The sequence below is a fragment of the Dromaius novaehollandiae genome, chromosome 3, assembly GCF_036370855.1.
Source record: "Dromaius novaehollandiae isolate bDroNov1 chromosome 3, bDroNov1.hap1, whole genome shotgun sequence".
Lineage (NCBI taxonomy): Eukaryota > Metazoa > Chordata > Aves > Casuariiformes > Dromaiidae > Dromaius > Dromaius novaehollandiae.
The window spans coordinates 92,569,266-92,596,638 of record NC_088100.1 but is presented as its reverse complement, the minus strand read 5'-3'; the positions used below and the strand labels follow the sequence as shown (position 1 = coordinate 92,596,638).

Genomic DNA, 27,373 nt, shown 5'->3' with positions numbered 1-27,373 from the left:
GCTACAAAAAAAAAAAAAAAAAAAAAAAAAAGAAAAGGGTAATTCAGCTTGCTTCCTTTGACCTTATCCAACTATTCATATTACATAAACCTGCACATGGTTATGAAACCATGCAGCCATCAGCACTGCCAGTACAGCCTGAGGCAAGAAAGAAGCCCTCATGATAATTATCCATGCCTTTGTGGGGCTCTCTTTTTCTTGCTACCACCCTGAAACTGCTGGGTTTCCTTGAAAAGTTTTTTTTTGGGGGGGGGGAACCCCTCCCAAACTACTCCATCCCTTGTAAGCCAGCCAGATGAGGGGGTACGCAGCACGTCGAGAGGCCCCGGTCCAGCGACTGAGGACGCGAGGACCTTCCCTGCGGACACACGGGGCTGGCGCCCCGATGCAAGCGCCATGCGGCTCTCGCCTCCCCCGCCCGCACGCCGAAACCCCGACTCTGCCCTAGCAACGCGCCAGGGTTAGGTGCCTTGTTTGTTCCTGTTTGCCCCCACACCCCGGCAACGTAGGTGAACGACAAATAAAGCAGCATGAAGCGGGAGCTCAAAGTCTCTTCAGGGCACAGCTAGAGAAACTCGCTCTTGGTCGCCACCCGAGGGACGTCCCCGCGGGCGCAGCCTCCCCGCGGCACAACCGCGCCGCTCCCCGCCGGCCGTTGCGGCCGTTAGGGCCGTTGGGGCCCTCAGGGCGCGCGCCGCGCCCCCGCGGCAGCGGCGCTCCTACCAGCCTTTCTTCTTGCGGCCGGCCATTTCGCGGGGCCCAAGCACAGCGGAGCCCCAGGACGGCTGCCCTCCTCGGGGCTCGCTGCCCGCCAGGCGCTGCGGGCAGCCGGAGGACGCAGGGGCTGCCCCGGCCCCACAGCAGCTCCCAGTGGCCCGAGGTGCCCGCTGCAGCCCGGCGCGCCGCGGGCTCCCTCAGCGCGGCGGCTGCGGCCATTTCGCCGCCGGTACCTGGGCTCTCCCCGGGGCAGGGACGAGGGGGACGGAGACGCCGCACGGCAAGGGCCGCCCGAGTTGGGGGCAAAGCTGGGGGCCGCCTGCTCTGCCAGCATCCCACGGTTGTACGGGCTCGGCGAAGTTTTTGCCTTAGGGATTCACGCTTGAAACACTTAACCGTTGCCTGATGCTAAGCCCCAGTTTTGCATTTGTAGGCAGGGTGAGTAAATGCTGCGCAAGGAGGAATGCTTCTGGGAAAGTGGGTTAACGGCTAGGTAAACAGCAAATGTTTGCTGCAGATGTGCCGGGTCTTGTTTCATCCCAGTGTGTGACAGGGCTTGGCAACATGTCAGCAAGTTGCTCCTCTTGGCAGGGCTGGGATGCTGTGATGCAGCGGCTGCCCCAGAGCTGCTTGGAAACTTTCATCTGGCCTGTGAAGAGAGGAGGAGGCCAGCCTGCGTGGGACTTTGTGCTGCTGGGCTTTGTGAGCTGCTGAGGAGGTTGTAAAAGACAGGTAAAGGAGACAGTAAAAGTTGCGAATTTAAAATGAGACATAAAGCCGTGAGAAGTGAGTTGGTTTCAGTTTAGGATGCTGATGGGATGATTGTTTCAAAGAGAGACTTTGAGCTGCCCCTGGAGAACAGAGCTGAGGGCTGCCGCAGACCCCAGATCCCAGCCCAGGGATGGCTGCTCCCAGTGACAGGTGTGAAAATCAGGGAGAAAGCACTCACTGTGCTTTAGGGCACAGCCCATTGACCACATGAGTTATCTCCGATAAATGCTATTCCGTTCCCCCTAAACCACGTTTTCATTTGAGGTCATGGGCAACAGAACTTTATATGCAGCTTTATAAAGAAAGATTCCTGAATTTCTTTACAGACTTCATTACAAAAGGACTTGATCTCTACTGATATATATAAAAAAAAGATAGAAATGTGTTCCACAGTAATTTACCCTGTCCACAAATACCTTAAGGTTACCTCATACATTTTTTGATTATGCAATATCAATAACACTCTTCTACATTTATCAAGACCCTTTGGTATTTATCATTGATTAAATACTCATAGTACCCGGGGCCATTTCAAACAGGACACAGAACAGTCAAAGTCATCACTCTCTGCACTGAATAGCTGACTATTTTTATTTGGTAGTCATGCTCTGCATAGGGATGTAATTTGGTAGTAGTGACTGAATGGCAATATTCCATCAACAACTTAAGATATGCTCCCTGAGAGGAAAAGGAGCCTTTGTACTTTCTGAAATGAGTAGAGAAATAAATGATTTTATGTGGTTAAGTTAAGATTGCCATAAACTCTGATTGTGGTTTATGTGGGAAAAAGCTTCTCAGTGCTCATGCTGGATGGTCAAATTTAAGTCATTGTGAAACAGAACAGAGAAATAATTTGGGTATAATTCCTGAAAATAAAACTCATCCAACGGGTTTCTTTTTTTTTTTTTTTGGGGGGGGGGGGTTCTTTCCTTTTGTGAAAAAACTTTGCCATACAGAAAAGGATAAGGTAGCAAATACAGACACACTGAATACAATGTTGTGTTATATCTATCAGATAACATCTCTGTATGACAAGAACTTTCCTATTTGTTACACAACAGTACATTAGCTTCTCTTTAAGCTGAGAAACTAACTCAAGACTTGACTGCAAAGGGTATATTTTTCTCTGTGGACACTGATGCCTCAAACAGAACCAAACAAATGAACATAGATTTCTCAGACATGTTACAAGAAATATTGAACAGTAACACAACAAAAAATTAAGTACAGTTAGTGCAGAATTGTGATAAGAATAGGTGCATGTAATGTTCAAAATTTAATGCTAAACAAATAGTATGGATAGCTTTTAAAAAAGTCACAGAGATTTAAAAAATGGTAAAGTTACCCTTTCCTTTTGATTCAGTTTGAGGTCAGGAAGTCACTTGCTTTTATTGATGCTGAACAAACGGATCCGAAGCCTCTCCTTACTGAACATTTTATAGCTTGTTTTTAACTATTGTTTCTCTTATCTTTTTAGACATATTTGACTACATCATTTTTATGTGTCATTTAATTAATTGTAGGTGCATTCATTAATAAATTGAGTACTGAGAAAGAGCTTAGCTTAGCATCAGTGCTTTGATACTGAGCTAAAATTTTGGAACACAGCATTATTTTGTGAATTGCTGGTAAGTATGGAGGTATGCTTTGTGGGTTGCATAAAAATGTCTTTTTCTATTAATGTGTTCTTCTGGAGTTTGTGTAATAAGAGGTAAGGTTCTCAGTTAACATAAATGGACCCTCAAGGAAATTACGTCAGGTTACACTACTGGAAGTCTGCATCATTACGTCTGTTTCTTAAATGTCTGCAGTATAGTTTGGCTGCATCTTTTATAATATGTGGTATCCATATCTAACAAACAGTGCCTGGTTTGCTGATACACCTCAATGCTTCAGATATTATATACCCTTCACTATCAGTAGAAGTGACTGAAAGCACACCATGGAATCCTTCACTAGGCAGGATGTTTTATAAATACCTAAGTGTGACTAAAATGTCTGCTATAAATAGTCCAACAGCTCTCAAACTAAGTTGCCAGCCGAAGGGCATCTGAAAGACATAATGGAAAGTAAATTTCGCTGAAAATATTTTATCTAGGGCTCTTGGCTTTATAGTACATTAAATCAGTCCGAAGCATCTATAGGCTGTGTTAAACACCTAGCAAGCTAAGGGAATTCTGAGTTGTTGAACATAATACTTGGGGCTGTAGGGGGCACAGTAATACTGCAAATGCAGCATATGGCTCCCCTTTGACACTGAAGGGTACCTTCAATAGTCACGTTATGGCTGAGAAATCAAGAACTGAGAAGATAAGGTATCATCAAATTAGTTCATGCTTAACTCTGATCCTTGAAATAAGTCCTTTCTTTGTATCAGCAATTATTTGTCATAGGTGAAGCCTATGAGTGGAACCTAGGTGGTTCTAGGTGGAGCCTAGAGTTGAGGTTGCTGCTTGCTTTCCATTGGAAAAAAAATATTTTGGTTGCTTTTAAGTGCATGAGAATATAGTGATTTAAGCTGAAATTCTGTCTGCTACATACCTGCCTGAAACTGGGAGTTGTGATGACTTAAGCTAAAAAATTTCATTCTCAGAAATCATGGAAAATTGTTTGGTTTTGCTGTGTTAAACATTTCTTACAAGTGTGACATTGAAAAACAGTAATGCTTCTAGGCTATGGAGTACAGACCTGACATTTGACAGATCAGTTGCATGATGGCAGGGTCTGTGGCATTGTAAAAATTCAGCCCAGTTGTAAGCTGTTGACTACCCAGGATGGTCCATGCTCACAGAGCTCCTCACGCCATGCTCCAGAGGGGCTCCTACCTCTCCTGTCTGTCCTCCCACCACTTTCAGATGCCTTGGTGAGCAGGAGATTGTTTCTGCTGGGCTCTTAGGTTTTTCCTACGCACTTGGGCTGCATAGAGGAAAAAGAATTGGTATGCCTGGAATGGGGGAGGAGTATGGAGAAGGGCTTACAGAAGTTGGAAGGAGCTGCAGTGGAGGTGTAAAGATGCCTGAAGAGAGGTGGATGGGAGAGAAAACTGAAGCATGGATGTATAAGAGTAAAGAGGGAGGATCCAGGAGGTAGAGATATGAAGTAGAAGGGAGAAGTTTGAGGGTATGGGTGGATTGTGTAGTAGTGGGAGCAGCATGAGCAAACCACTTCAGCCAGTCTTTGCACTCATGTACCTTACTTGTGTGCCCCCCCACACACACCTTTTCTTCTTTCCTCTTGATGTCCAGTTTAAAGTCTGTGGTCCGGTTTGTGGAAATGCTGTGTACAACTCACAGCTGCAAATTAATGGTAATTGTGACTTAGCTGATGTAGTATTTTTTCTGTTGAAGTATAGGGAAAAATTGGATTTTAGAGATTACAAATTTAGCACACAAAACAGTGGATAGTCTTAATTTTTCTGTACCTTTGATCCTCAGATTTAAAAAGGGAATGACAATGAATAACGGGGTGATTTCTTTTTTCTTTTAATGAATGCTGAATTTCACTGCAGAAATAATAATAAAACCTCCTAAAACCGACTTAAACAAAAAACAAAACCACAAAAATAATTCCCCTCTAAAATCCCCCAGAGTTCACAGGGAATTGGGAATTTATATCTCTTCCTTATATCAACATATGTAAGAACTTTTAATTAATAAATTAGCTGTTATTATTAAACTAAGATGCTTTTTACTTTCAGTTTATTTTCCTTAGTTCTTTTTCACAGAGAGAGGTCATAATTCCTGTTTTTCTATCTGTCCTGCTGCAGGACATGTTTGTAAGTAGAAACACCTGGTCTGAAGCCTACAGTGTAAATTGAGCACTAATTGGCTGTTGTTGTGGTGAGGAGGCTGTGTTGGAAAATGAGCTTTTAAGTCACATAAAGACCCTCAGTATTATTTAATTACTTCCTATCAGGTAATGTGTGGGTGAGCCAGTAAATTTGCCTTTGAGCCAGTGTGTTGTCTTCAAACATGGAATTGCATCAAAACATCTCTTGATGGTAGGTCAAGGTGTCTGGTTAGACTGGGATCAGAAGTTCCTTATATGTCTTGAAAAGGGCCAACAGTATGCAGCATGAGACATTTAGGTTTCAAGTTTCTCAGTCCTTCCAGCAAACTCTTCTCATTTAATAGGTTCTTAGTTATTTGATAATGAGTTTGCATGCTGCTTGTGAGTGCATCCATGGTGCTTCTCATTCAGTACTCTGTCTTCCATTTTTATGAAAGCAGCAGGAGTTCATGAAGTTGGTCCAAAGCAAGCGATAGTTAAATGCGAATGTATTTCTGATATCCTCAGTTATTGAAATGGAATTTGGATTGTGCTCTTTTAAAAACAAATGAAGAGAAAACTTCTTTTGTAGTCTTTGAAGTAGTTAGCACAGAGGTGGACAGATTATTATGAGTTGTTCCACACTGTGAGTACTAAAGAGTAGTGGCATTGCCTTTGCTCAGATATAAGTGGTGAAATTGTGCCATGCAGTCACGGCAGGTGGTAAGGACCTCTTCTGTTGCAAAAACAGTATGTTCCTGATTGTTTAAAAAACAAAACAAAACTGAAGTCCTTCACTGCCTTATTGCCAACTAATTTGAATAGCTGTATTCCACAAGTTGGATATGCTGGTTTCAGAAGCAGAACTTGAAGACTGTATATTCCTACACTTCTTGTTTTAATTACAGTGGCATCACTAAACACAAATGCAAATCTGTCCTAAAGGATACTGTTTCCATCGCTACGTAGATTGTTGTGAAGTTCAAGATTTCTAAACAGACTTGAGCGTTTAGAAGAGACTTGTGTTCCAGGCTTCTCCCAACCATCCTCATTGTGGACAACCTGCCAACAGGGATGGGGCATTGCTGCAGTGTTGAATATTCTGTGGCTCTCAGTTTTTGTTGTCTTCCCTAGAGCAAGGGTAAGTTTGAGTCAATCAGCAGTTCCTTTGCCACTAAGAAAGCTTCAGCAGGTATGTTTGTTTTCTCAGTTGATCCAAACAAGTTGTGACATCAGTGCTTTTTTTTGAAGAGCTCTTTATCGAAGCTGTTCTCAGATGTGAAGTGGAACGTTAGTTGCACAAGGAGTTTTCAAGTCAGTGAACTTCTGATTTTTAATGTGTTTGTTTTTCTGTTTTACAGAAAGCACCTAGCTTTATGGGATTTTTGTATTTTACTTGTCTCCTCATCTCTTCTGTTTTAAGTTCAACTGCTTTCAGCTTTGGCTTGTATAAATCACCTCTCAGTACACTTTTCACTCAAAATCTGCACCAGCAAGAACGTTATTCTACAACTTTTGTTAAATATCACCTCTGAATACTTTTCACTTCTCTGCTTAGTAATTATGTGTGTTACTTTTCTCAGTCACTGTAATTTTACCTGTTCCCCTCATTGACATAAACTTGCTTACTTTCTAAGGTATACACTTAATTGACTGAGCTGCAATGTGAATTGCTGAAGCAAGATATTTTGAAATAGGCCACTAAAAATTCTGAATAAGACTGTTATTTTATAATGAAATAACTAAAGGTGTGAATTACAGACATTTTCTTTATATTGCAGCTAGAAATAAAATTAAAACAAAACACCAGGATCAGATTAGCAGTAGGGTAGCTATTTAAAAATGTACTGCCCACAAAAATTCTGCACTATAGTCATAAGGTATTTTTGTCAACAAATATAGTTGCTAGAATACTTGCAGAAAATGAGCAAAGACTGGCATAAGCAAGGTTGAAGCCAGTGTTTGTTGGACTGTGTTTTTATGTTGGACAGTTGTTTGAAATAGGTACATATGTGAGCGGTACCTACACTAGTATGCACAGGCAGCCCATCTCACTTTGCAGATTTTGCAATGCATATTCTGTTGAACATTTGTAACATAAATGGTACCGCTGCACTTGATATTCTTGTAGTGTCCCTGGCATTCATCCCACTGTCCTGTAAATGAGGAAACTAAGGTAGAGGAAATTTATGGCTTGTCTAAATCTACGCTGGAGAGTTAAGGCATGGCTGTGCATAACCTTTCTGGCACCTAGTCTCTCTCATGACAGCCTCAGAACTAAACTTTGTCTGACTTCATTCTTCTTTTTGAGAAACGTTGGGATGTACCACAGAAGGATGAACACTTTTACTAAGCAGAGATGACATTTAATACAACACTAATCTGAATGAATACTTGGAAATAGCGTTTCTGTGTTTCTGCTGGTCAGCTGTTTCCAAAAGTTTTCCCAATGCAATATGGTTGAAATCCATCATCAATGATGCATGTTTACAAGAAGGGACCTCTTATTCCCTCTTCACCTTCATCTCTTGCTCGAATTGAGCATCACGTAGGATTGTAACTATTTTTTTGTGAATCCCTATATTATCCAGCTCAGAGAGTTTTTCCATGGCTAAAATACAAGACACATATAAACATTTGCATTATACATGAGAATTGAAAAATGTTTTGTTCTCTCTTGTTAGTTTTGAGGTGTGTGTTGCCAGCATTAATGCCACAGTGGTACTTGGTCTGGCAAATCAGTTTCCGCAGTGAGAGCAGCATGAGCTGATACTGAGTACTTGAGTGTTACACTGAAGCAGTACCAGAAACGGAACAGGCATCCCACCTTGCAGCTGGGCGTAGTCCATTACCAGTGACTGTACAAGAGTGGAAAGGACAGAGTCAAGTAACTGACCCAGAAAAGAACAGAAAACAGACCAGTTTCCTTCCTTCTCCGTAGAAAGAACCTGAACAATTTTGTAAACGATTTTTGTCAAAATGTTAAAAAATAATGCTTGGCTCCCCTGTAATCAGCAGCACTTTAAGCATGTGCTTACACCATAAAATGAAGCCTGAAGCAAAAATGCCTAACCTGGTAGAATTAGCAGGCAGGGTCTCTACTAGGCCCAACATACTGCATGTTTACCAGTCAAGCTATGTTCACCCAGCAATCTGTCTGAGCCCTGCTGCATTGCATGCAAACGTCTCGGGGTCCTTGTTTCCCTCAAGCTTACTGTGGGAAGAGTGAATTTGGATTCCTCTGTGCCTTCCGTGTATTCTATGAAGCAGCCAGTGCAAAGATGAGAAAGAGGCTTTTGCTGCCATGCTCATTAGTTGTAAGGAGATGTGCTTATTATAGTAACAACACTTAATATTCTTGTATGCCAGAGCCCTTAGGGGCCAAAGTCTACGTGCAAAGCTCTGCTGGATTTATACTTGGTTGAATCTGGGCCTTTTTCTGTTGCTAATGTTCTAGTTTCATGTCTCTTAATGGTATAAGCCACTATCCTGTTTTCTTATCTTAGTTTTTCTTTTTATTGTTACTTAAGACAGTTACTCACCCTCCTACTCTAAATATAATTGAATGATGTGCTGCATCCAGAATTCAGTATAGGTTGTGTTGCAGTATAAAACCACAGCATGATATGATGGCAGTATGAATGTTATTTCTCTTAAGAAAAAAAAAAAGCAGAGACTAGCCATGACCATGGGGAAGGTCAGGTGGTTTGGAAGAATCTGGGATTAGCCGATCTCCCTTGCCTCTTCCTGTTTCTGAAACTATAAAGAATACTTTACAGTTCAGTTGAGTTTGAATGCTGTCTCAGTTTTCCTTCTCCCTTTGTTAATGGACCAGTTAATCACTGAAGATTCATCTTTATCCCTAGCTTCCCAAGGTAGTTATGGTACAGCAATAATCAAAAATAGCAATGAAACCTTTTATGATATTGTCTTGGAAAAATAAAGTATATTAGAGTATAAAGGATTCTAAGAATGCCGAGCTGATCTAAACAGATATATCTGTACACATTGTTTTTTCTTCTAACTAAAGTGACCTGCATCTTTATGATGTAAAATCTGTCATGACTTAACTAGTGGGACGGTGCCAGACTTGCTAGCTTGACAAAACGTGAAATTAACTGCAAACCAGATTATTGTGCACATGATTGAATTGTACTGAGAGAACAGACCTCCCACAATGCTTTGTATTAGGCTGTGACTGTTCTAGCTGTTTACTTGTTTACCTTCCACTTCTCTACTTATCCCAACCAAATGGCATCACTTCCATGTGATGCTGGCAAGGGGCTGGCACACTTGCATATTCCTGGAGGTGTACATTCTGTTAGAGCAGTGAGTTGCTTGAATCTCTGGGCCTCTGGGGAGAAGCGATGGTGTACGCAGTCTGTTTGGGAATCACTGGATAAGCTGGTTTGCAAAGTCATTGCTAACAGGTGGCTGAGAAGGGTCATTTCAGAGATGCTGTCCAGTGCAGAAATGAAAGCAAACAGCTGAAATGAGTTCACAGAAAAGCTGAGGTCTACAACAGGATAGCATGTGTGGCACCTTCCCCTGCTTGTCAGGAGCTGGGACAGGTTCCTCCTTCCCCCAGGGTACCCCTGTGGTTCTCAGGAAGACCATGCTAATTAACAGTGAGGCTGCCAACCCTGAAGCTGAATGGAACTAGGAAGAAAATGAAGGCAAGAATTCTTACAGCCAAGATTTCCTTTCTGTGCTACCCTAAGACCTGCCGATGCATGCATAGTTACCGAACCTGCCAGCTCTTTGGAGGAGACTTTAGCCAGTATCCTGTTGTGCTTTTGATTAAATTTTGCTATGAGCACGTATAATTACATAATTATGTAATATATAATTTTAATAATTATTACAAAATACTATATAACATAGTGGAGTTTTGCTTTGTTTTAGATGTTCTTTGAATACAGTTGCTTGGGATGTATATGAACTTGAGCCTTTTTAGCCTCCTAGCTGAGTAAGCTTTGGGCCATCCCATTTCCCCTAGCTGCACTTTCAAAGTAGCCCTGGAGGGTGTATGTTCCAACTCCTCATTGCAGGAGATCTTTTTTAGTCAAAGGATCCTTGAACCCGGAGAACAGAACATTAACTGTGGATAAGGTGGCGCTTATACCCCAAGGCTGTCTTTCTTATTCCCCTTCCCATCATTTCTTGTTGTGACCGTATGTTGTGTCCCTCAGCACCACTGTTGCGCTGTTGTGTGTTCATGTAATATAAATCCATTGTTTCTGATCCTTGCCAAAGAGGTCTGATGGGACCCATGTCTCCCAGGTTTTCTTGTCTTGGGTTCACATAATAAGTCTTTTCAAACTGCATTTGTATGTTTGGGTGTCTGATAAGAGGAAATTTGACAATACCACTTTTGCTCAGTTTCTGCATTTGGTTACCACTGTTACAATATCCCATCTGCTTCTAACAGTGGCTCTTTATTTTGTAGTACAGTTTGCACATGGCTCTGTTGGAGATGAGAGAGTCTAAGACAAAAAGAGAGCTCCACTTTAGCATGAAGATTGAGTTGTAAAGTACTTTTTTGTTCATCCTTGCTTATGTAACAGTACTTCTCCAGTCCAGTAGGAGAGCATTCGGAGTAAAGTTAATAGGTTTTGTGGTATATCCCTCAGGGAGAAATGGTCCATTTTTCATATGTTGACCTTCACCTCTGTGTGGTAAGCTAGTATGTAGGTGGTGCCCATGTAACTCCCATTTGAGTTGGGGAATTTGTGTCAACTTGGACAATTCTTGCTGGACTGGGTCACCATCTGCATATAGAATATTGTGATCTTCTCCTTAAACTGTTCTCTCAAACACAGTATATGCATATATTCTTCTTGTAAGCAGGGAAGTTTGAGATAGGTACAGGAGGAATGGTAAATATTAGTGTGCTGTGTCTGAAGTCAGACCAGATGATCTAATGACTCTGCCGAGCTTTAAATTTTATCAACCCATTGAAGTAGTTTTGCTTGAAATCAATGGGACTACTCATATGCTTAAATTTAAGCACCTGTATAAACTTTTCCACGAATCAGGATGTGAGTCAGCACATAGTCATAGGGTTGTTTTTTTTTTTAATATTACCAAATAAATAATTTTTCAGCACTGACATTTTTGTTGTACGCATTGTTGTGCTGCGCTTTACAAAACTATCTTCATGCTGTCTGATGTTGAACTTTGATTTCTTAATGTGTTTTGGCTGGGTTTTGTTTTTTGCTCCCTCTCCCCCAATTCCGCTTGTTGAGTGAGATGGTACCGTAGATTGTACGTGTGTTGTCAAAAATCTTACTTTGGCTGTGTCCAGACAGACATAAGTCTGCTGGCTTTTTTCATTAATGTTAGTGGGCTTGACTGTGACTTGGAGTACAAAGCTCCCTTGTAAGAGCCTCTGATATAGTGGAATAGAGGCTTAGGGAGAAATTAAGGTACTTATACCAGAGCAACTGCATGAGGAATAATAAATCCTACTAAATCTGAGCTAGCTTTGCATAGACGCGTGGCATAGTTTGTCTGTCACCCAAAGTGTATTTTTTCTAAGTCATATGGTTTCTCTTTAAGCCAATCTGAGCTTTCCTGGAGCCAGAAACATAGGCTGCCCACAGAAGAGTGACAGTCGACTGAAGTATTTGATGAGGCTAGTGCTTCTTTATATCTCCTGGCAAAATAACGGCAGAGTAAAAAGCAAGTGAACCTCCACTTCCCTGTGATATATTGAATTCCCCTATTTAATTTTTTTTAGGAGACTTAATAATCCCAACTCTGTTAGTACTTGTGCGTACTCAAAAGTGTTTATATACAGAGAATCTCTTCAAGAGTAGTTAGACCATAGCATGTAATAAGATTTTATAAAGTGGAGGGGTGTAAATTTTATTCTAAAGCCTTCTGAAATGCTTTGTATCTTCAAGACAAAACTCTGTATTTTCAAGCTTTGAACTCATGAACTTTTGAACACAAAGCCTTGTGAGTTCTTGTAGTTTTGAAACAAATCTTTTTATATATGTGATTCTGCCCCCAGCCCCCCAGGGGCCTCAAACTGCTACTTTGGCAATTACGTGACTATATAAGACTGTTTTTGTTTTTTCAACTACTGTTACTAACTCTCACAGTTGCAAAGACATTGCATTGCTTGAAAACATAGACTGTAAGATCTCAAAGGGGCAAAAATATAAAGCACGTATTATTTCTAAGCCAGTGTATTTCTAAGCCAATCTTACTTCTTCAGAAACAGCAGTGTACGTTTTGAGCACCACACGCTGTTGTGTTATCCCTGATTTTGAGTTGCTTTGATCTTGTCCTAAATGCTGAAATGGGAGAAGGGACTGAAGAAAGGATAAGGCAGCTTCAAACTGCTGTCACATTCCCCTTACAACAGACTGTGAGAAACCGAAAATAGTGAGTAGACAATGGAATAGGCCATCCTTATCTTCAGAAGGCAAATTCTGTTCTCAGTGTTGTGTGTGACTCTCTTGCCTTTAGTGGGTTTGCATCTGTGCCTGTCATCCAAATTTCTTCTCTTAATTCTCCTTTTTTAAGGATATAAATTTATTAAGAGTATTAATTAGGCAATTTCTAAATACTATCTATAATATCTTTCACATATATAAATGTGAAACTGCTTCTGTATGTTATTTTTTCACTTTTTGCCATATAATTACATTATAATGGCTGATTTACAAGTGATCTTCATACATCTAGACAATGGTCTCTGTTTTGTTATACGCATGCAGTAATATCTATCTTTGAAATAATTTTATGGTGAGTATTACAGACCAGAATAATTCTGAATGATCTAGTGTTTACTGCTCAGTTGCACTGCACTAGCTGTACTGCTGACATCTCATTGAAAGGATTGCTTTTGTTTAGCAGCAGAAATTGTGACACCTCTTTGGTTGGATGAGTGTTTATGCTCAGATTTGCCTCCCTTCCTCCCCTCCATCCTATGAGTTGTACAAAAGCTTATTTGGTATAACAACTTAATATTACTTTTTTTTAATTAAAAACCCTTAAAATTCAGATCACAGATTTTGGGGTTTCTGCTCTGTCTTCGTGTAGGTGAAGGTCTTAACAAAGTTGAGAGCAGGAACATTATGTGAGTGAGAGCAAACTACACTAGCAGCTGAAATTCTAGTCTAAAGAGCTTTCTCTTGAAAGTGTCTTCAGAGGCTCCTACTTTAACTCTCATTTCAAGTGCTTTATACTTCACAAGAGCAGCCTAATAACCTCTTGGAAGTGAGAAACAGTGTAAAGGACTGAGTACTTTGAAATCAGACAGAGAAATAGCCTGATCCTTTTTATGAGCATTGACTAACATCTGTTTCACTGGAATTGCTGCTTGGCACCTCCCAGGGTCAGATTTACAGCTGACTGCTGCTGTTTACAATTGTCCTATCGCAGCTTTTCACCTACATGGGTATCTGCAGACATCCTGCCTTGCTATCTTCACAATAACAGACTCTGAACATAATAGCATCCTACAGGGATACAGTAGAATAACAACACACCACACTTCCTTTTTACTCACCAGCAACATTTTACAATAAACCACTAATCCTAAGAAAAATCTGAATAACAAATGAATAATCTGAATAGCATCTCTATAGAGATAACACAAGTGAAACTAGTACGAAGGTTATTCTCATAGCTAGTTCAAAGAAGCTGAAAATCTCATCCCTCTACACACACTTGGGGATGGAGTCTGAATCTAGCGCTATACAGTTTCTATCCTCTTGCCTTGAAATCATAACAGCGTTTGCTTTGTTAGAAGAGCAAAGGAGCTGTTTGAAATTGAAGGAAACAAACATAAGCTTAAAATAATTTATCCTCTTTCCATATTCAAAGTCTGTCTTGTTGATAGTAATTCAGTTAATTGATATGATGTGTAGACTGGTATATCTTAAAATTTAGCTCTTTACAGATGATGTCATGACAGTGTATCTCTGTATAGTATCTGAAAACAAACAGATTAGAAAATTCTACTTTCATTCTGCTGTCAGTTTAAATTAGACTGACCTCAGAATCACAACTATGTGGTTTTGCAATACAAAAATGCAACAAATTGTATATACATATAAATATATGTATATACTTTTATGCACACCCACACAATTACTTGCCGTAATAAATTCTAAAACTATAGAAACTTTCATGTGCTTTCATTCTGGCTAAATTCCTATCTTCAAATATACTTCATGGTATATTTGACTAAATTAAAAGATTAAATTCCCACAACATTTTAATTATAAATTATATACATCTTTATATAATCTAAATTAACACATCCTGTATAAATATATATTGCATATATGTCTGTCCCCCCCCCCCCCAAATCAATATATTTAATCTAACATAGAGTTAACTTCATTACTTTTCTGTGGGGCAGATAGTTTCCATCAACATTTCTTTAGTACTCAATCATAGATTATAAACTGAGCAAGACACAGGTGAGGAAAGCAGCAAAATTATTTTGTGAATATATGGCAAAGACTTCTGTTGCTTAAGGAAAGCTCTGAAGAATCTGTAATTGAATTTAGATTTCCCTGAAGTAGCTTTATCATAACAATCAGATACAATTCCTTCTCCAAAGGTCATTCTGTCTCCATGTACTAGTCTGGCCACATTTGGAAAGACATTAAGAATACAGCAAGCAGAAATATCGAAAGAAGCCACTTACCTTAATTTGACAGATACCTAACTTTCAACGCACTTGTTTTTCCAAGATTTCTCCTTTCCCCACGGTGTTGAGATGCTGAAATTATTTTTCTGCCCGGCAGTGTCCCGTACGTTCCTGGCAGGGCTCTGGAGAGAGGGGGCAGGATCATGCTCTGGTCACTCCCAGCGGCTTCACTGAGGCTGGGGCCCTTCTGAGCTCAATTAGTTCTAGATTGTTTGGCTAAATGGCAGCCACACTTCCTTCTATTCTTTCCCAACTTAGTTTTCCTGCCTCCAGTGGTGCTTTTTCCTTTCTTTGGACTATAAATAGGCCTGCCACAACACAGTTTTTAACAGTAAGGAAGGCAGGAAATGCATTTAAACAAAGGAAAGATCTTGGGGGTTTTTGCTCCCCCTCTCTTAAATATAAGTCAAAGAATTTGCTAAAGATTGCTCTGCAGGCACTTCTCGCTTCCATGAGGAGAACGCTTGTTCTGAAATGGTGTAGGATGTAGTCTTTTGTAATCTACAAAAAGTGGGGACATACAGTAGCAGTAGGCCTTTTGACCTTAGTTGCTTCAGTAATTGTCACTCTGCTTAAGTGTTTAATTTTCATTAAAGCTTTGAAAAGCACGTGAGGGACTGGAGAGTTGAAACAAAAATTTTATTTGGCTTAAAAAGAGAGAGATGGCTAGCATGTGTTTTGGGATGGCAAAAGATGGCTAGCATGTGTTTTGGGATGGCAAAATATGTCTTACAGGAGATGCAGATTTTGCATGCTTACTTTAGTTTAAAATCATATTTTTTTCTTTAAAAGAGAATCATCATTTCATCAGACTAGTTTCTTCTTCAGTGAAAATTACCCTGCAGTCTCAGCCCAGAGGCTAAAAGCTTGGAAATGTTTAAGCAAACTAAATGCATTTACATAGAGGGAAACTGTTGCACATATATTCTGTCAGGAAGGCTATGCAGCTATAGCTGTTGAATAGTAACTATGTTAGAATCCTCAGATCCATTTATTTTAGACAAAAGAATGCTTTTGATTGGCTTCCGGTCAGATTTCTCAACAGGAGCTTCCCAATTTTAATTATTTTTCAATTTACTGGTTTTTTAAATATACATTAAGCGTCTAAGGCCCTCTTAAGCTTTAAAAAAAAGATTAAACCATTTTCACATCATGATCAATTAAGATGATAATATATAACCATATTTACCTGACCATCTGTTTTCCATATTCCCACTTTTTCTGCTGTCCAAGGCCCAAGTAATGGTACATGCCTTTTCTTCAATTTATAGAAATTAGGAAAATAGCTGTAAAAATGCTTTCTGCCCATCTTTGCAGTGGTTGACTTCACGTTCGAATAACAATGTGCTTTTGAAGATAGTTAAGATTGTGATGCATGGTCTAAAATTGGTGATTATTCTAAGGGCGAGGTAGAGACGTAAAAAGGGATGTGTTGCTATGTGGAAGAGTGTTTTTTCTTCTGTTTGAAATTTGTAGGCAAGACTCATTCGTATGAATCCTGCTAAAAGTGATAGGACTTAAGGATCTGAGGCATTTGAAGAATTTGGAAAATTTTAAACCCTTTGTTTCATACATATTATATAGGCAACAGCCATAACTGTTTGCTAGTATGGTGTCTTGTATATGAATTTGCAAGCTTCTGGGAACTTCTGGTTCTAGATAGACTAGATGCCAGAGGAACTTCTATAAAAATAAATAACAAACATCTTCAGGGAAGTGCCTGCCTGGTTAAGAACTTTACAAAGATCCTGTTTCTCATGACACAAATGTGATTGTGAAAAACATAAGGACATACAAGTGGTGAATGAATAAACATTTTTGTAGATTTCTTGAAAATTAATAATCAAGTGCAAGGTTTTCCTTAAAAGTACTTTTAAAAAAAGTTAAAGTAAAGATTCTGGAATATGAATCTACTATAAGAACCTCTTTCAAACAGTAGTATAAAAAGCAGTAATCAAACACCAGCCTAATAGCTGAGAAGAGGTTATTTTTAAAATTTAATGCTCCAGCTGAGATGACTTCCTCCTTTCAAGATCAGTAATTAAGTGTATAGAACATCCTGAAAGTTACAATACTTATGCTTTTTTTTCCTGTATTAAACCAGTCTGCTAATAAGTGATATTAAAGTCTTATGAAGATATGTTCTTCATTTGCAGATCACGTAGCACAAATATGAAAAACGTGCGTATAATTCTTCATGTGGAACAGTGGATCAAATACCAGCTCTAAGTGAAGCACTGAACCGGTTTTGATAGAGAGGGATTTTTTCTCGGAGATGACTGAAGGCACGCTGCAGTATTTCTAGCTCTTTCAGACCTCAGACCAAGGCTGAGGGACTGTCAATGGGTAAAAGTTGATTTAATTTATTGTTAGGAGGCAACAGCTGGGAATAGGTCTAACAAGCAGTTTTTGCAAAGTTGTTCTCCATGATATAAGAGCACTGAAATACAAAGCTGCTTAGCAGTATTTCACTTGAGCAAACCTTTATTCAAATGGAGTTTAGTTTAAATCTTAAATCTGCTCAGTGAGTTGCCTGTGGTTACAGACTTAATTTGCATCAGCATGCTCTGCGGGCTGTGGTGCAGTTACCACCAAGCACTGCCGGAGACCAGGAGAGGCTTAGTCTGGAATAGCCACCTGCCTAGTGTCAGCACTGTGCCGGAGGAGCCCAGCTGCAGGAGCCTGCTTGTGCTGGTTTTGCTGACACCTTTCTTTCACACACTTTTTCTCAGTGTCAGTCAAAATACCTCCAAAGTGTTAAAAATAGAATGCAAAGTTGAAGCAAGATCCCCTCCTGTCAGCCTGACTTTGGATGCTTGGAAGAAATTTTCATCCACTGCGCAAGCTTTTTCGATCCCATTTGCGATCTTGAGGAGAGAGCATTTCTCGAGAGGCCTGGTGAGGGATGTTTAAGGCTTCTACTTCAGAGTTTCCTTTGGGAATCAAATAGCTGGTGGAGCCACAAGAGAGCCAGGAACTGGGTGAGTTGTGAGGGCAGATGCTTGTAAGATCCAATGACATTTTTGTGTGTCAAAGCAGAAGAGTTGTATTTCATCAGACAATCCCATTTTCGCTAGTCTGTCTTACGCATCAGAGTCTAGTACAACTACTGGCTGCTGCAGTAGCAGCTGTGGAGTAGCACTTTGATGCCCATACCCTGCAGGGAGGTTTCAAGTCCCTTGGAATTCAAAGCATCTTGTCTTCACAGCTCATTTACACTCTGCCCCCAAAATGCATGCATGGGTGCCTGTGTTAAGGACGTAAACAAGCTCACGTCAGCCTGCTCGAAACTTTGAGCTATTGCAAGGCAGCGTGACAAAACCACTGCTTTGTGCTGGACTTTTCATATGGGCTCTGCACAGATCATTTAAATATTTACTAGTGAACCACCAAACATGAATCTAAATGCTTTGATACAGTTTCCGCCTTAGTGCTGATTATTGTCTTGGTTCTAGCTTTACATCTGGCTTTTCACAATTAGAATTATAAAAATGGTATCCAAATTTTCCCATTAAATTTGAATGTGGAAGCTTTTCAGAACAGCTTCCAAAATAATCAGCTGAAATAACTGAGCCTTCTCCTCTGCTTTTGTACTGTCTCTGTGCAGCTGAGCAGCATTGTGTCACGCCGCTCTTTCCACTGGCATCAGTGGGAGTGTGTTTGACATGAGGTCCTATTCAGTGTGAGCAGGGCAGCATGATCTAGTTTGTCCTGTCTATAATTTATTCAATAGCTTGAATTTGTTACAGTGTTGTTCCTGTCCCTTTTTCCCCCTCAGTTGTTTCCTTGGCCCCCACATTTCACTGCATTGTCCAATAGGTAGCAAGTAGTTATGTAACTTTCCCTGGTAAAGTTGTACTGAGGAAGAAACAGTAAACAGGTTTTTATGTCAAGGCTACCTGACTTATGGCCTTGGAAATCACTTGCCTCAGAAGTACTGAATGAATTACAAGGACACATCTCTCTCTCTTGATTTCTGATCAAGTTAAACAGATTACCAGATGGTGTTTCTGGACTGCAGTGCAGCCTGCGGGCCAGATCCCCAACTTCTACAAATTGGTGTTGCTTTGTCAACTTCAGTGGATCGACACTGATTTGAGCTGTCTGGGGAAGCTGGCCCATTGGTTTTAATGGATCTGTGCCAGTTTATAGCTGCTGAGGAGCTGTGAGTTTAAGGGCCTTTCTAATTACAGCTTACGTTCAGAGTATAGAAAATGTAATGTATAGAAAATATATTGCTTCCCTCCCTTCCACTGCTCAAGCAAACCATCAAAACATAAATATATCGCAACAGATTTTCTACCTACAGCTGTGGGGCAAGCTGGAAAACAGTTCATTGTGATCTTAGGGAAAAAAAAAAGGGGGGGGGGGACACCAGGTCAAACTCAAGCTGTGAGATAACATACACATAGAAGATAATGTGCTGATCATCTGCCCTGTGTGTTTGTGGTCTCATGAGGTTAGCACAGTTGCTGTCTGTAATCCCTCATGATATAAACTGTCTGTGCGTGTTTTAGATAGGTTTTGGAAGGAGAACATGAATAGCAGTATAATTTATTTTTCACGTTCTTCCTTACCAGCACACAATGTACATCTTTTTCTCTTCCTTCTTTGTATTTTGAACAAACAACATGCATTAAACTTGATGGCTGCATAATAGTGAAGGTTAAATTAAAGCTTTATTTACAAAATGTTGAAGATTTTAATGCCTAAAACTTCTGTTGATCCCTATCTCTTCCCTGCGATTGATTTCTATACAAACAGCCAGGAGTTTAAAGTTTTCAGGGAGGTGGTGAAAGCAGGAAACATTATCTCTGTAGTATTGATGAGGAAATACAGTAACTTGCCAAAGGTCTCACAGGAAGTGATACTTTGATCAGGAAAACTTATTTTGCTGGTTGCTTCTGCTTTTCATCGTTTTCCTTACATTTTATTTGTCTCCTTCTCCCTTCTCAGTCACACCCTTGTCTTTGTATTCAAGGTTCTTTGCATTCTACTTCTATCTTGCCTAGTGTGCTCAATTCATGCTAGCAGAGTTGATTTTTGCCTCCAGTCAGCTCACACTTTCATTTTATGTTCCCACTTTTAAAATTTCCATGCAAGCACCCTTGTGCTTCCTCTTAGACTTGCGAGAAGCTGCTATGAACAGCTGCAATGTTATTTCAGCATTCTTCTGCAAAACTCTCCTTAAAAACCCTCCAAAAATGTCAACAGTGCTGCTGCAGGGCTGTGCTGGAGACAGTTTGTTCCAGGGAAGTAGGAGGAGGTATTTAAAATTTCAGCAGGTTCCTGAACTGTCAAAAACTGTCTCCAACAAGTTATTTTCTTGGCAAGCCTGTGCTGCCCATCTTTGTGGGTGGCTTCTCTGCTCTCCTGGCTTCTCAGGATCCAGTGTCAGAAATCCCCATTCCTGGCTGCATCCTTTGTCGTTGATCCATGCCGGGCTGCTGCTGTCACTGTTGCTAGTACTATCTCATTATTTCTTGGTATACTTCCTCTATCTGTATCCATCTGATTTTCTCATTTCTCATTACTTTCTCATTTTATACCTCAGTTGAGAGAAAGCCTTTTTGCAACAGCTGGTGCAACGAGGTGCTGATTTTTTGACTGTTTCCCATGCACTATGACTCAAAAGCATTAGTGATGGATAGAAGACTTGAGGCTTTATATTCCTGCACTTTAGGACTTGCACACCTCAGCCTTTAGATGCTCAATCTCAAAAGCCCACTTTTCTATGTTTGTGGTTATTTTAATGTAAATATTTTAGCATTGAAGCATCCAAGAAAAAAGTGAGAAAACATATAGCAGAGATAAGTTGCTTTCTTCTTTGTGTATAACGTACTAATAAAAGAGCACTAATGTGTTGTACAGGTAACGCATCTGTACCAGAAAGACTTTCGTACAGCATTCTGTAATCTGGGCACACACCTATGTAAATAAGGACGTGCAGAAAGAAACATCATAGAGATTAATGTATGTCAATTTAAAATTTAAAAGATTGATAACATTTAATGGAAAAGTGAATGAAACCCAAAATACTCTGAGTGCCAGCACTTTCCAAATTCTTGCAAATATTGTCATCTCTTTTTCAAGGAATTTTATTTACCCCTCAGAGCCAGATGTAGATTGCGGGGGAAAAAATTTAGAAATTGCTGAAGTCCCTCTGCTTTGCTGTTCGGTTGACAGAGTTAGGTTCTCGCTTACACCATTTCCCCCCTATTATACTTCATTGACCAAGATGAGACATTTTTCGTTTACATTAGTGTGAGTTTATTCTTCTGTTGTTTCCTTTGCCAGTGTTTCAAAGGGCTTCCATTTGCTAGCCAAACTTTTCTGGATTTCAAGGTGTTTGCATTCCCGTGTCTGCCAGGACAGGGATGAGGTTGAGTTGGCTATTGCAAAGGAAACTAATTACCATCAACCTTTTGAAGACATTATAGTCCAAGCCCCTTTGCCACCTTTTGAAGTAGGGCAGTGAGTACTAAATGGCTTTTCCTGGTATATCTGCAGCAACACAGCTCTCTGCTGGAGTCTGGGTCATACTGACAAAGGTGTGTTCTTCTGCTGGAGCAGTAAGTTGAGTGCTGTAAATGATACTTGCGCAGGGACCCCTTTCTGGCACGTTCTGTGCAAAGGGGGCAACAGATTTGCCCTGCCCTGATGTGACATCTCTTCACTGCCAAATCTCTGTTTTCTGCACCTGTCTTGAGAGCAGCTGACTGCCACGGTCTCCCATGATCTTGATTAAAGGAAGAGGAAGAGTTGCTCCTCCATGGTTCCTGTCAGGTGCTGTGTTATCATGTCACCTCCTGGCTGCCAGGAGCAGGGGCTTCAGTGGCCTTGGGGGACAGGAATAGCAGCCTGCACAGCACAACTCCTTAACCATAAGGTTTCTCCAGTGACTTCAAAGGGACGAGGATTACACTGTGGGTATTGGTTTTGTTGGGCTGAGAAGGGGTGTGTGTGTGTGTGTGTGTGTGTGTGTGTGTTTGTGGGTTTTTTCCCTGGCTTCCCAGGAATAGTTCCACTGCTGTGAATGCTTTCTCTAGCTGCTTGACTTGTATGTAGGAGCTAGCTCTACGTGAGCTAGACCAGCTGCTCACAGCCTGGGGTAGGAATTTTGTTGTGCAGGGAGATTAGATGGTTTATTTTCCATCCATCAAGAAGATCCTCAGAGTTAGTCAGCTGGGCTTTTTAGGTGACAGCTTTTACCTTAGGCTAATAGATGTTTTGAAAATAGCCATTGTTAGCCTCTAATTGCTCTGCTTTAAACTTGTGGCATGGTGTTATTCTGCATTCGGGTTCAGACTTTTCAGTTGCTGCCATCAGCTGTGCTCTTCTGCGTCTGAGGCTTCACATTTCACATGTGGCACAACACTCCCATTGCAAAAATACAGATTGTGTCTTCCTGGAGCTATTTACACTGTTCCCCTCTTGGAGTTGCAGTTTTTATCATCGTTTCTGAAACTTGAAGGATGTGGCACTTCAGGTGCTGTGCTGACCTCTAGTGACAAAGGCTGGAGAAGAAATATCTTTGCTTTTAAAACCTGTGAACACCAAGCTTCCTCATAGCTCTCCTTCCTGTTTCCTCTAGTTTTCATTCCAAACAAATTATAAGGACTTACACTCTCTCCTAGTGTATTTCCATGTCTTTCTGATATTTGCTCATATTTTCGTGCAGTTGTTGAACAGCTGGTGCTGGATTCAGATCTTGTGATGGTTGTGCAATAGTCAAATTCTGTTAACTTTTATTAATACATGTCCATTTCTCAGGACAGAATCAAGCTGCTGATGCTCCATCTCATTTATGATGCTAAATTAAAATGTCAGAAAACTGAAACTCCCAAAACCAGAGTTTGTTTTTTTTTTTTTTTAATGATTTGACTCTTACTATCTGTCCTTTAATTACATTTTGATATGTTTCATGTGGTCAGCAGGGAAGTTGGAAGGGTTCAGTGAGTTATTAGTTGTTTTGAAACACAGAAGTAATTTTTATTAGCAAATTTCTCCAACTGTATTAGATCTCTTTCAAAGGTTTTTAGTATTTTATTCCTTGCAGCTTTGAATATATATATTTTTGAAGTGTTAGAAAACTGGTGTGGTTCTTTACATACTGTGAGCAAAATTACTTCCTGTGTGAGCCCACTGAAGCCAATGGAGTTGCACCAAAATTAGAGGAGAAAATGTTAATATAGTTATGTTAATAGATACTGTTAATTACACTTGTACAGAAGATTGAAGAGAAGGGATAATAGTGGAAAATATAGGGGAACTGAAACAGAGAAATTAGAAGTATAGGGAAACTACAGTGAGAGAGAGCTGCTGCAAGGGCCTTTTGTTTGGTCCAGTCTGTAGGCTGATAGGACCCTGCGGTCTTTGCCCCTGAGTTTTTATACGCTGCTGAGTCTCCTGGAGATGTTTTGAGTTAGGTATTTAGAGAGGGGAAATACCTACAGTGTTAGATTTTTGTGGTCTGTCTTCCTTGCAGTGCAGGATTGGTAGCTACTGCACGTTTATAACAACTGCTTTGTTTGGTCTACTGTGTGGTAGAAGTAAGTGTTTTTAGGAAACACACAAACATAAAACAAGTTTTACTGGGTGAGGTAAGGGTCAGCTTGTCTGAAAACAGTTATAGCTGCCTTCAGGTGGAATAACCCAATATCAGAACTTTTACCAGATGCGAAAATATTGGAAGGATTAACGTATATGTCTGGATGCACTTGTGTATTATTACCTTCAATAGTAAAAAAACCCAAACTCTCCCTACCTACTTTGTCTTATATTCAGTATACTAAAATGAGCTAACATTGTAGTGAATAATATAGTTAATGTAGTTCCTAGGGTTTTTTTCCTTTTCATTTTAAGGTATTTTTAAAAAAATAATTCTACTTTTCTTTAGCCTTTGGAAAATGACATGTAAATGTGAGTAAACACGAATGTAAATTCCATCTTCATTCAGTTCACTGTTGTGCAAATCAAAGGATTTCCCTTTCCTTTCTTGTTTTATTTTTGAAACTTCCTTATTCTGTGTTTACTATTCATCTCAGTTTGGTGATGCTGCAGGCAGAGAAAAATACATTCACTGCTAAAAGCATGCTTGAAATTTCTTGCTTATAGTAGAAGAAGGAAAATATACAAGTTTCTGCATCCCTCTAGGTAGTTTTGGGAAGAATACAAAGTTGGCATGGTGGTGGCGTGGGCTTCTATTTTTGTGAGGAAAGAGAATGCTGTGAGATTGAGTGATATTTATGATGGATGTTATCAGTTTACTTTGGCGGAAGATTTTTCTAAGTACTGGATAGTAGCTATCAGTTACACTGCATGCCAAACCTGTATTTAGACACTGAAAATTACTCTGGGGAGGCCAATACCAGTGAACAGGAAGGAATGGGTGCATGGGATGCTGAGGGTTTGGGTCATGAGCAAATGATAGGTATGGTGGAGGGAGACTGAACTCTTAAACTGGATATACACAGGTCCATGGGCCCTGATGGGATGCACCCATGAGTGTGGAAGGAGCTGGCCAATGTCCTTGTGAGGCCGCTCAGTTATCTTTGAAAGGTCACGGTGATCAGGGGAGGTCCTTGAGGACTGAGAGAAAGGAAATGTCACCCCTATCTTCAAGAAGGGGAAGCAGGAGGATCCAGGGAACTACAGGCTGATCAGCCTCACCTTGATCCCTGGAAACGTGCTGGAGCAACTAATCCTGGATACTATTTCCAGACATGTGAAGGGCAGGAAGGTGATCGAGAGTAGTCAGCATGGATTTGCAAAGGGGAAATTGTGCTTAACCAGCCTGATAGTCTTCTGTGATAAGATGACTGGCTTTGGTGGATGAGGATCCCCCTCAGAGCAGTGAATGTTGTTTACCTTGACTTCAGTAAATTATCTTTTGACACTGTCTCCCCAGACGTGCTCATAGACAAGCTGATGAGGCATGGGCTAGGTTAGTGTTCGGTGGGGTGGACTAAAAACTGGCTAGCCTTCCAGGCTCAGAGGTTTGCAATCAGCAGCATGAAGTCCAGCTAGAGGCCAGTCACTAGCTGTGTCCTCTGGAGGTTGATACTGGGGCCAGCACTGTTTAACCTCTTCATTAATGACTTGGATGATGGGACCACATGCTCCCTCAGCAAGTTTGCAGATGGTACAAACTGGGAGCAGTGGCTGATACAGCAGAGAGCTGTGCTGCCATTCAGAGGGCCTTCAACTGGCTGGAGAAGTGAGCAGAGAGAGGGACCTCATGAAGCTCAACACAGGGAAGTGTGCCAAGTCCTGCACCTGGATGGGAATAACCCCAGGCACCAGTGCGGGTTGGGGGCTGACCAGCTGGAGAGTGGCTTTGCAGAAAAGGACCTGGGGGTGCTGGTGGACAACAGGTTGAACATGAGCCAACAATGTGCCCTTGTGGCAAAGAAGGCCATTGATGTCCTGGCTGCATTAGGCAGCATTGCCAGCAGGTCAAGGGAGGTGATCTTTCCCCTCTGCTTAGCACTGGTGAGACCGCACCTGCAGTGCTGGATCCAGTGCTGGCCTTCCCAGCACAAGAAAGGCATCGACCTCCTGGAGCGAGTCTAGCAAAGGGCCGCAAAGGTGATGAAGGGACTGGAGCATCTCTCTTATGAGGAGAGACTGAGAGAGCTGGGACTGTTCAGGCTGGAGAAGTGAAGGCTCAGGTGGGATCTTATTAATGTTTATAAATGTCTGATGAGAGAGGGGCCAGACTCTTCTCAGTGGTGTCCCGTGCTAGGACAAGAGGCAACAAGCACAAACTGAAACACAGGAAATTCCAGCTGGATATAAGAAAATCACTTCTTCACTGTGAAGGTGGTTGAACACTGGAACAGGTTGCCCTGAGAGGTTGTGGCATCTCCATTCTTGGAGATACTCAAAGCCCAACTGGACATGGTCCAAGGCAATTTGCTCTAGCTGACCCTGCTTGAGCAGGTGGGTTGGAGTAGATGATCTCCAGAGGTACCTGCCAAGCTCAGCTATTCTGGGATTCTGAGCTAAGCTGAAGCAGGACTGCAGAGAGAACTGGCCCTGGGGAAGGGTAGCAAATAGAACAGGAACTGGGCTGGATAGCTGCCTGCAGCAGGGAGGGGAGGTGTGGATCCTGAGGACAGGGCCCACTGACAAAGCGACAGGGACCATTTAGATGGCAGAGAAGCTCAATTCAGTTTTAGCTGGAAACAGACTGTCTTCTGCTGGGGATCTTGGAACAGGTCCTACTCATCCTTCCGGGCAGCTTCCTACTGGTTGAGAAGTGACAGAAATGAAACTTTTAATGTGAAAGAAATAAAAAATCTGCTTAGCTGTACTCAAAACTTTCCTGCCAGGGACATTCTTCATTAAGCACACATGGTGGGATTTTTCAAAAGAGCTTGGCACAGCCTTTGCTCTGCTCCCACTGGAATCTGTGGAAGTGCCACAGGTTTTGGTGGAAGCAGAGCTAAATCGATATGGAGTGCTTTGGAAAATCCAGCCCAGAATGGATCCTGGCAGCGTAACTAGATAGGGATTGGAGGTGATGCTGAAGTTGTCACGTAGAAATTTTCCATGCTAGCTAACATATCTTCTCCTTTCCCTCAGTTCAGAGCTGATGGAAAGCAGTGTGTAGTGAAGCATAACTTGAAGGGAAGGGAAAGTCAGCATAGAAAGAAATAAGAATATCCTAATTTTCTCCCTCTTCCCCATATGTTGTTAGGACAAAAACTTTACTGCAGAACTTCCCTTCTGCCTGAGGATGCTGCTTAACTCTCCAGGAGCTGGTTGAAGGCAAGCAACAGTGCACATAGTCTGTGTGAGATGCCAGTGCTCTCTGGATGGGTCTCTGTGTGCTGAGAGATGCTGAGTGGATTTGTGTTGTGTTTCCTTCAGAGCAAAAGGCACATGCCTGGCACCTGCTCATATGTGGGAGGGGAAGGAGAAGGGGCCATGTCCTCTCTGTCAGGGTCCCTCCCTGATCTAAGGATAGGGAGCACAGGCCACTGTGTCAGATCAAGCTTCTGTTACAAAAAAAAATTTAGATTCAAAAGGAACTCTGGAGGGCTGCTTAAGGTAGGGTGACCTTCAGAGTTGGATCAGGTTACTCAGCTGCTGAGCTATGGAGGTACCTTTCCAGGCTGGCAGCTTGAGATGGAGAAGAGCAGAACAATCACAGGTCTGAGACTGTAATCTGGGACAAACCAGTGGCCTGAAGGCTTCCATTAGGATGCCACAAACTTTACTGTTTTCTAGGCGTGTCTGAGCCAATACATATTCAGTCACTCAGTGATCTTGAAGGAGATCTGACATGGCCGGCATTCCTGGATTTCTCTGTTTTATGTCATTCCTGCCCCACCAGACAGTAAAATCACTTCTGAAGGCAGGTCTTCACAAGATAATCTGGTTTCAACAAATGTTTTCTTTTTGGCACACAGGCTGTCAAACGTAAAGGTTGGG

General features: G+C 41.3%; 1 protein-coding gene across 5 annotated transcripts in view; it reads right to left on the bottom strand.

Annotated features, from left to right (window-relative positions):
• RASGRP3 (RAS guanyl releasing protein 3) overlaps positions 1 to 15,079 on the bottom strand; it is a 68,575-nt gene extending 53,496 nt beyond the window's left edge. For 2 of the 5 annotated variants that reach the window (XM_064509474.1, XM_064509478.1), the window contains exon 1: positions 14,930 to 15,078. The gene's annotated coding sequence lies outside the window, so the exon portion shown is untranslated. Of the gene's footprint in view, positions 1 to 723; positions 829 to 14,929 lie in introns of those variants that run through there. The other 3 variants (XM_064509477.1, XM_064509480.1, XM_064509481.1) reach the window with 2 other exon arrangements.
• Positions 15,080 to 27,373: the final 12,294 nt, after the last annotated feature.